The sequence below is a fragment of the Manis javanica genome, chromosome 11 (assembly GCF_040802235.1).
Source record: "Manis javanica isolate MJ-LG chromosome 11, MJ_LKY, whole genome shotgun sequence".
Taxonomy (NCBI): Eukaryota; Metazoa; Chordata; class Mammalia; order Pholidota; family Manidae; genus Manis; species Manis javanica.
The window spans coordinates 111,904,066-111,910,150 of NC_133166.1; positions in this window are offsets into that span (position 1 = coordinate 111,904,066).

The following is a 6,085-nucleotide window of genomic DNA, read 5'->3' on the forward strand; positions in this document are numbered from 1 at the left end:
TGACAGAACAAAATCCCGAGGGCTACATTCAGCAAAGAAGCATAAGACTTTACACAGAAAACTACAAAACACTGTCAAAAGGCACTAAAGGAGAGTAAGTGGGGAGACCCCCGGTGTTCCCACATCAAAAGACTTAATACTGTTGTGATGTCAGTTATGATCCCTGAATTGACCTACAGCTTTGATGCAGTTCATGTCACGATCCTGGTAAGCTTTTTTTACAAGTTCACCCCCAGATTTTTACAGGAACAGGGCCCCAGAATTGCTGAAACTATCTTACAATCTTAAAAAAGAAGAACAAAGTTGTCAGATTCACACTTCCCCATTCAAACTAACTATAAAGTTACAGGGATCAAGACAGTGTGTCACTGGTGTAAGGACAGACACACAGATCAACGGAATAGAATTGAGGGTTCAGAAAAAGTCCTCACATGCAGGGTCATGGAAGCCAAGACCATTCAGTGAGGGACAGAACAGTCTTTTCAACAAATGGTGTTGGGACAACTGGATACCCACCTGCCAAAGAACACAGCAGGGCCCTTACCTCACGCTACTCACAAAAATTAACTCAAAATGGATCGTAGACCTCAAAACAAGTGCTGAAGCTATACAACTCTTAGGGAAAAACGTGCAAGCAGATCTTCGACCTTGCATTAGACATCAGTTTCTTATATTTGACACCAAAAACATAAGCAAAACAGGAAGAAATTGGCAAGTTGGACTTGGTCAAAATTTAAAACTTGACTGTGTCAAAGGGTTGCATCAAGAAAGTAGAAGGACAGCCTGGAAAATGTTTGTAAATCCTGTACCTGATAACAGTATCTGACATCTAGCACATGCAAAGAACTGTTAACAACGAGAAGACAACCCAGCTTAAAAAACGGGCACAAGATATGAATATACATGTTTTCAGAGAAGATAGATTGTGTAGGTAATAGGCAATAAGCACATGGAGGACGCTCAGCGTCACGAACCTCCGGGCACAGTGAGTCCAAACCACGGTGAGACATCCCTCCCCGCGCGGCTGCCATAAGGATGCCTCATAAGGATGTGGCAGGCGGCCACAACGTTGGTGAGGATGTGAAGAGACCGGCCTCTCCCGCTCCGCTGGCCGGGCTGTGAAGCAGCGTAGCCACTTCAGAAAACTATTTGGCAGGCCCTCAAAATGCTCAGCGTGGAGGAACCGTGTGACCCCACAGTCCCTCACAGGCATAGTTCCAAAGGACATGAAGGCGTATGGCCACACGAAAATGTGCATGGATGTTCATGGCTCCATGGAGGACCCCTCTGGTCAGTTAGACTTGGGGTGGTGACAGGAGCCAGTGAGGGACTAAGAGGTGGTGGGACCCAGTGTGCTGGGCAGGGACAGGCCCGAGGGCTTTGCCCAACCCTTGCAGATTTGAGAGGACTTCCTGGCCTAGGGGATAGCAGGAACCTGGGGGCTCATGGAGTGGGGTGGGGGCTGTGAGTTAGGTTGAGGTGGATGGGGGTCTTTCATGCTGTGATCTGAGCTGAATGAGATGTCCTGGGGCTCCCGGCCCTGTGGATCACTGACCTGGGGAGCCCCAGGACCCTCTGACTTCCCCACACTCCAGCCACAGGGTTCGTAGAGGCTCGGGGGCAGCATGGATAACAAGGCTCCTGCTTCTCAGAATTGCTAGGCCCACCCTGGGCCATGTCCACTCTGGCCTGGCCTTTTTGCCCAGGGTCGCCCTGTTCTGACTGGCTCCAACCCCTCCTGCCCCCTACCCCCAATAGCACCATCCCCCAAGGGGGCCACAAGGCTTTCCCTGAGCCTCCAGGCCCTTGCCGTCCAGCCCCAGGGGCTCCTCTGGACCCTGCCCCTCAGGGTGCAGCCCTCCGCCAGAGGTTCCAAGGCTCTTTCTCCACGAAATGAGCTCAGATACTAGCTATGAACAGACAGGATTGGGGCCACAGAAAGGAGGTCTGTGTCCCTGGGGTCCCCCCTGCAGGCCCGTGGAAGGGGCTGCCCCACTGAGACCTGAAGTGGGTGGCACCCAGGAAAGGAGGGACTGGCTGCAATGACCCCTCGGGGCCTGCGTCCCCCTGCCTTGAAGCATCTGGGCATTGCCCTTTCCCAACATAGGACGAGTATGGAGGTGCGTCTCAGGAGTGTCAGCAGCTTTCTCGTGGATGGGGCGACCTGCAAGGGCACTACAGAGCCCTCCTCCTGGGGACTTGACCGCCCCTTTAACCAGGGGCTCCTGGGCCTGGGACTGGCTCAGGGCCGGAAGCTGGGCCAGGAATCCTGCCTGTCGGTGGGATGTGCACTAGTCAGGGGGGCCACCTAACAAATCCCTCACGCTGGGGGCTCACACAGCAGAAATAAAGGCATCATCTCCCAGTCCAGGGGCCAGAGGCTGAGACCCAGCGGAAGGCAGGGCCTTCTTCCCCCGAACCCTCTCCTGGGCACGTGGACGCCGTCCTCTCCCAGCGTCCTCATGTGACCTCTTCTTACAAGGACACCAGTGACATTGGATCAGGGTCACCCTGTGATCTCATTTACCTCAGTCACCTCTGCAAAGAGCCTGTCTACAAATATGGCCACATTCTCCGGTGCTGGGGGTTGGGACTTGAGCATAGGAATTTTGGGGAACCCAATTCAGCCTGTATTAGGGTGGCTGTTCTCAGCCTCCTGCACAACCGCCATTGAGTTCTCTGGATGGTACAGACGGAGCAGTAACCTTGTGGGATGCCCGTATGTCTGGCACTGGGAATGCAGGGCTACTGACCGCGTGTAGCCCTCTGCCAGGCAGCAGGCCCCTGGCCCCCAGGCCACCCTCGCTGCTCCTGTGTAATGTGCCCTCCTTGCTTGGGATGATCAGGGGCCGCCCCTGGCCTCTGCCGTGCCAGGTCCAGCATGCTGGTTGCTCTTGGAGTCTAACTCTGAAAGAGCATCTCCTGCCACCAGCCTGGCCCACATTCGTTGGCCTCCACCCCCTCCTCTGCTATGCGGATGCTCCCCCCACAGCATGTTCCTCGTTGCACTGGTAAATGGGGTGCCCTCTGGGGCCGCCCATGCAACACAGAGAGCCGGCGAGGTTTCTGCTATGGTGGGCTAAATGCCAGCCCCCAGAGACATTCAGGTCCTAATCCCAGAAGCCTGTGGATGCCAGCTTCTGTGACACCAGGGACCTTGCAGACATGATTAAGTTAAGGATTCTGGGATTTGAGATGGTCCTGGGTCACCCGGGTGGGCCCCGGGTCATCACAAGGACCCACGGGGAAGCAGAGGAGGTCAGCCGCGGCAGAAGGGGTGTGGAGGTGGAAGCTGCTGCGAGCTGCTGTCTTGAAGATGCGGGAGGGGTGCCAGCCCAACAGAGTAGCGCCAGGCCCCGGACAAGCCCAGGGAAGGATCCGCCCTCAGACTCCTCCGAGCCAGGGTGGCCCTGTAGCATATTAATTTGGGTTTCTGGCCTTCAGAACTGTGAGAAAACAACAAAACTTGTCTTAGGCCTGAGGCTGGTGGTAGCTGTTGCATTACGACAGCAGTGGAGAAGTGGTACCTTGCCCCTGTAGGCCAGACCTGCCCGGGCATCCCTCTCCTCTGAGTCCTGGCATGTTTCTCTCACTTAGGGCAATGGACTGAGTTGTCTGCCCAGATTTGTACTCAGAAGCCCTAACCTCCAGTGTGGCTGTGTTTGGAGAAAGGCTCTTTACAGAGTTGATTAAGGTAAATGAGGTCAGAGGCTGGGCCTGATCCCCTAGGACTGCATCCATCAGAAGAGGAGGTCAGGACACAGGCACTCACAGAGGGACGGCCACCAAGGACCCAGGGAGAGGACGGCGTCCACACGCCCAGGAGGCTCGAGGAGCCAGCCCTGCTCACCCCTGGGTCTGGGCCTCCAGCCCCAGGCCTGGGAGAGAGGAAGTGTCTGTGGTTTAGTCTTTCAGTTTGTGGTGTTTTTTTATGGTTGCCTGAGCAGATGAAGACACTTAGTGTAGGTTCCTTTTTGTCCCCAGACTTCCAAGTGCTAATCTAGTGGTGATTTAGCTCTGTGCTCCGGGAACCTTCCCAGGAGGTTGAGTTCTGCGTCACAGAGGAGTAGGTTTATTTACACAGTACCCTTCCCCACATGGCAATCCGTGCAGGGTCCAAATCCCACAGACGTGCCCTGCAGCTCCCCCCTGTGTCCGGACCTCATCGTATCTGAGCCAGAACCTGCGGCGGCCTGGGAAAGGCCTCCTGCGGGAGGGAGTGTGTGTCCCACATTCCGAGGCCAGAAGCCATGTGTGTCAGCGGGCTGGGCCGTGGGGGCTGTGATGCTGGCTCGTCCGGAGGGTGTTTCTGGAGGGGGTTAGGCTTTGAAGAAAGCAGATGGCCCTCCTGGTGTGGACGGGCCTTGTCCCATTAGTCGGTCCAAAGGGCCGAGCGTGAGGGGGCACCGCCGGTCCGCCTGCTGAGCTGGGTGGGTCTCCACCTGCCTGCAGACTCAGATTGAGATACTGGCCCTTCTCGGGTCTTGAGTCCGCCGGCTCTTGGACTTGAGCTCATCGCACGGGTTCTCCTGGGTCTCCAGCTTGCTGACTGGGGATCCTGGCGTCTCAGCCTCCAGAACCGCATGAGCCAATTCCTTGGCATAAGTCTCCATGTATGTATACATTCTATCGGTCCTGTTCCTCTGGAGAACCCTGATTAATACACTGTGTCCTTGGAATTGTCCCAAGAGCCCCACATCAGCATGGGGCTGGTCCCCAGGGACTGCGTCTGCATGCTTGGAACCAGGCGTGTGGGGTCTGGAGGAGACGCACACAGCCATCCTCCCTAGCCCAGTCCCACATCCATCCCAGTGGGGGAGCCACCCACCACCTGACCTCCCATCCCCACGGACCGCTCTGCACTCCATGCGTGGGCCCACTGCCACCCCTTGGGTCTCACCGATAGCTCTGCCTTACCTCTGAGACCAGAAACTCCAGTCTCCATCCACCTCCAGCCCTGCCTGTGTACTCGGGCCGCCTGCATCTTAGAGAGCAAGCTGCCTGCCCACTGCTTCCCATCTTCACATCCTCGCCGACCAGCCTAGAACACGGCTCCTCCTCCTAGCCACGCTCTCGCTGCCTCCCCAAGTCCTTATCAGTCAGAACAGACCTCAGGCTCCCCCGGAGGGCGTGCTGCCTGGCGGTTGGGTTGCTGGCCCCGCCCCGGCATTGCCAGTCGGATGGTGGAGGGGGCTGAGGGTTTGCATTTCTCCCAGACCCGGCACCACCCTTTCAAACTAGACCGCGTTGAGGTAACCAGTACACCCTGAAATCTCAGGGTTTTTCTCTTTCATTCGAGTGGCCTAATATAGGTTACGTAGCTCTTCATCTTCTGATTTTGGGAACATGTGGCCTCCAGGGTCACTTTGAAAGGGGAACCATGTTGGAAGCAGCTTACCTCACCCTTGCATCCCGTCAGTCACATGCCCCTGTGTGGCACACCGACTGTAAGGGAGGCTGGGGAATGGTCTGCTCACCCAAAAGAGGACGTGGTGTGGTGGACACGGAGCGTCGTCTCTCCTCTGCTCACCAAGACAATGTCTTGTCACGCTCAGAACACATTCTTTGCCACCCCAAAGCCCATGGGGTCACAGGTCCATCTCCAGGCCCAGAATCTCCAGGTGATGAGCCCAGCGGACTGGGATGTGCCTTCTCTGGTCTAGCAGCTCTTGACTTTAAATAATTGGAGCTATCTGTCCCCCTGTGACAGATCACATTGGTGTCCCCAGGCCTCCCCATCACCTGGGTCCACGCTCTTGCTAGGTGACTTTGTGGAACCCTTCCACTGTGGGTGGCAACTCGGGTCTCACCAGACAACGCGGCCAGGCCAGCCTGTAGAGAACGTGAGACATGGAGCAGAGCTGTGTCTCCCTAAGGCCGGCCAAGGCCTGCCACCAGCAGCCAACACCCTCCAAGACAACCAGCCGAGCCCAGCCATGTGAGCGGCAAAGCTTACTGTTGTGTGCAATGGAGATTTTGTTGGTATATGTTAATTTGGGTGTTTTTTAGTGGAGCACCCTAATGCAAAGAACCTATTTCTGTATTAGGATAAACCAGGCTGTGTGTGGTCACAAATAAAACTGAG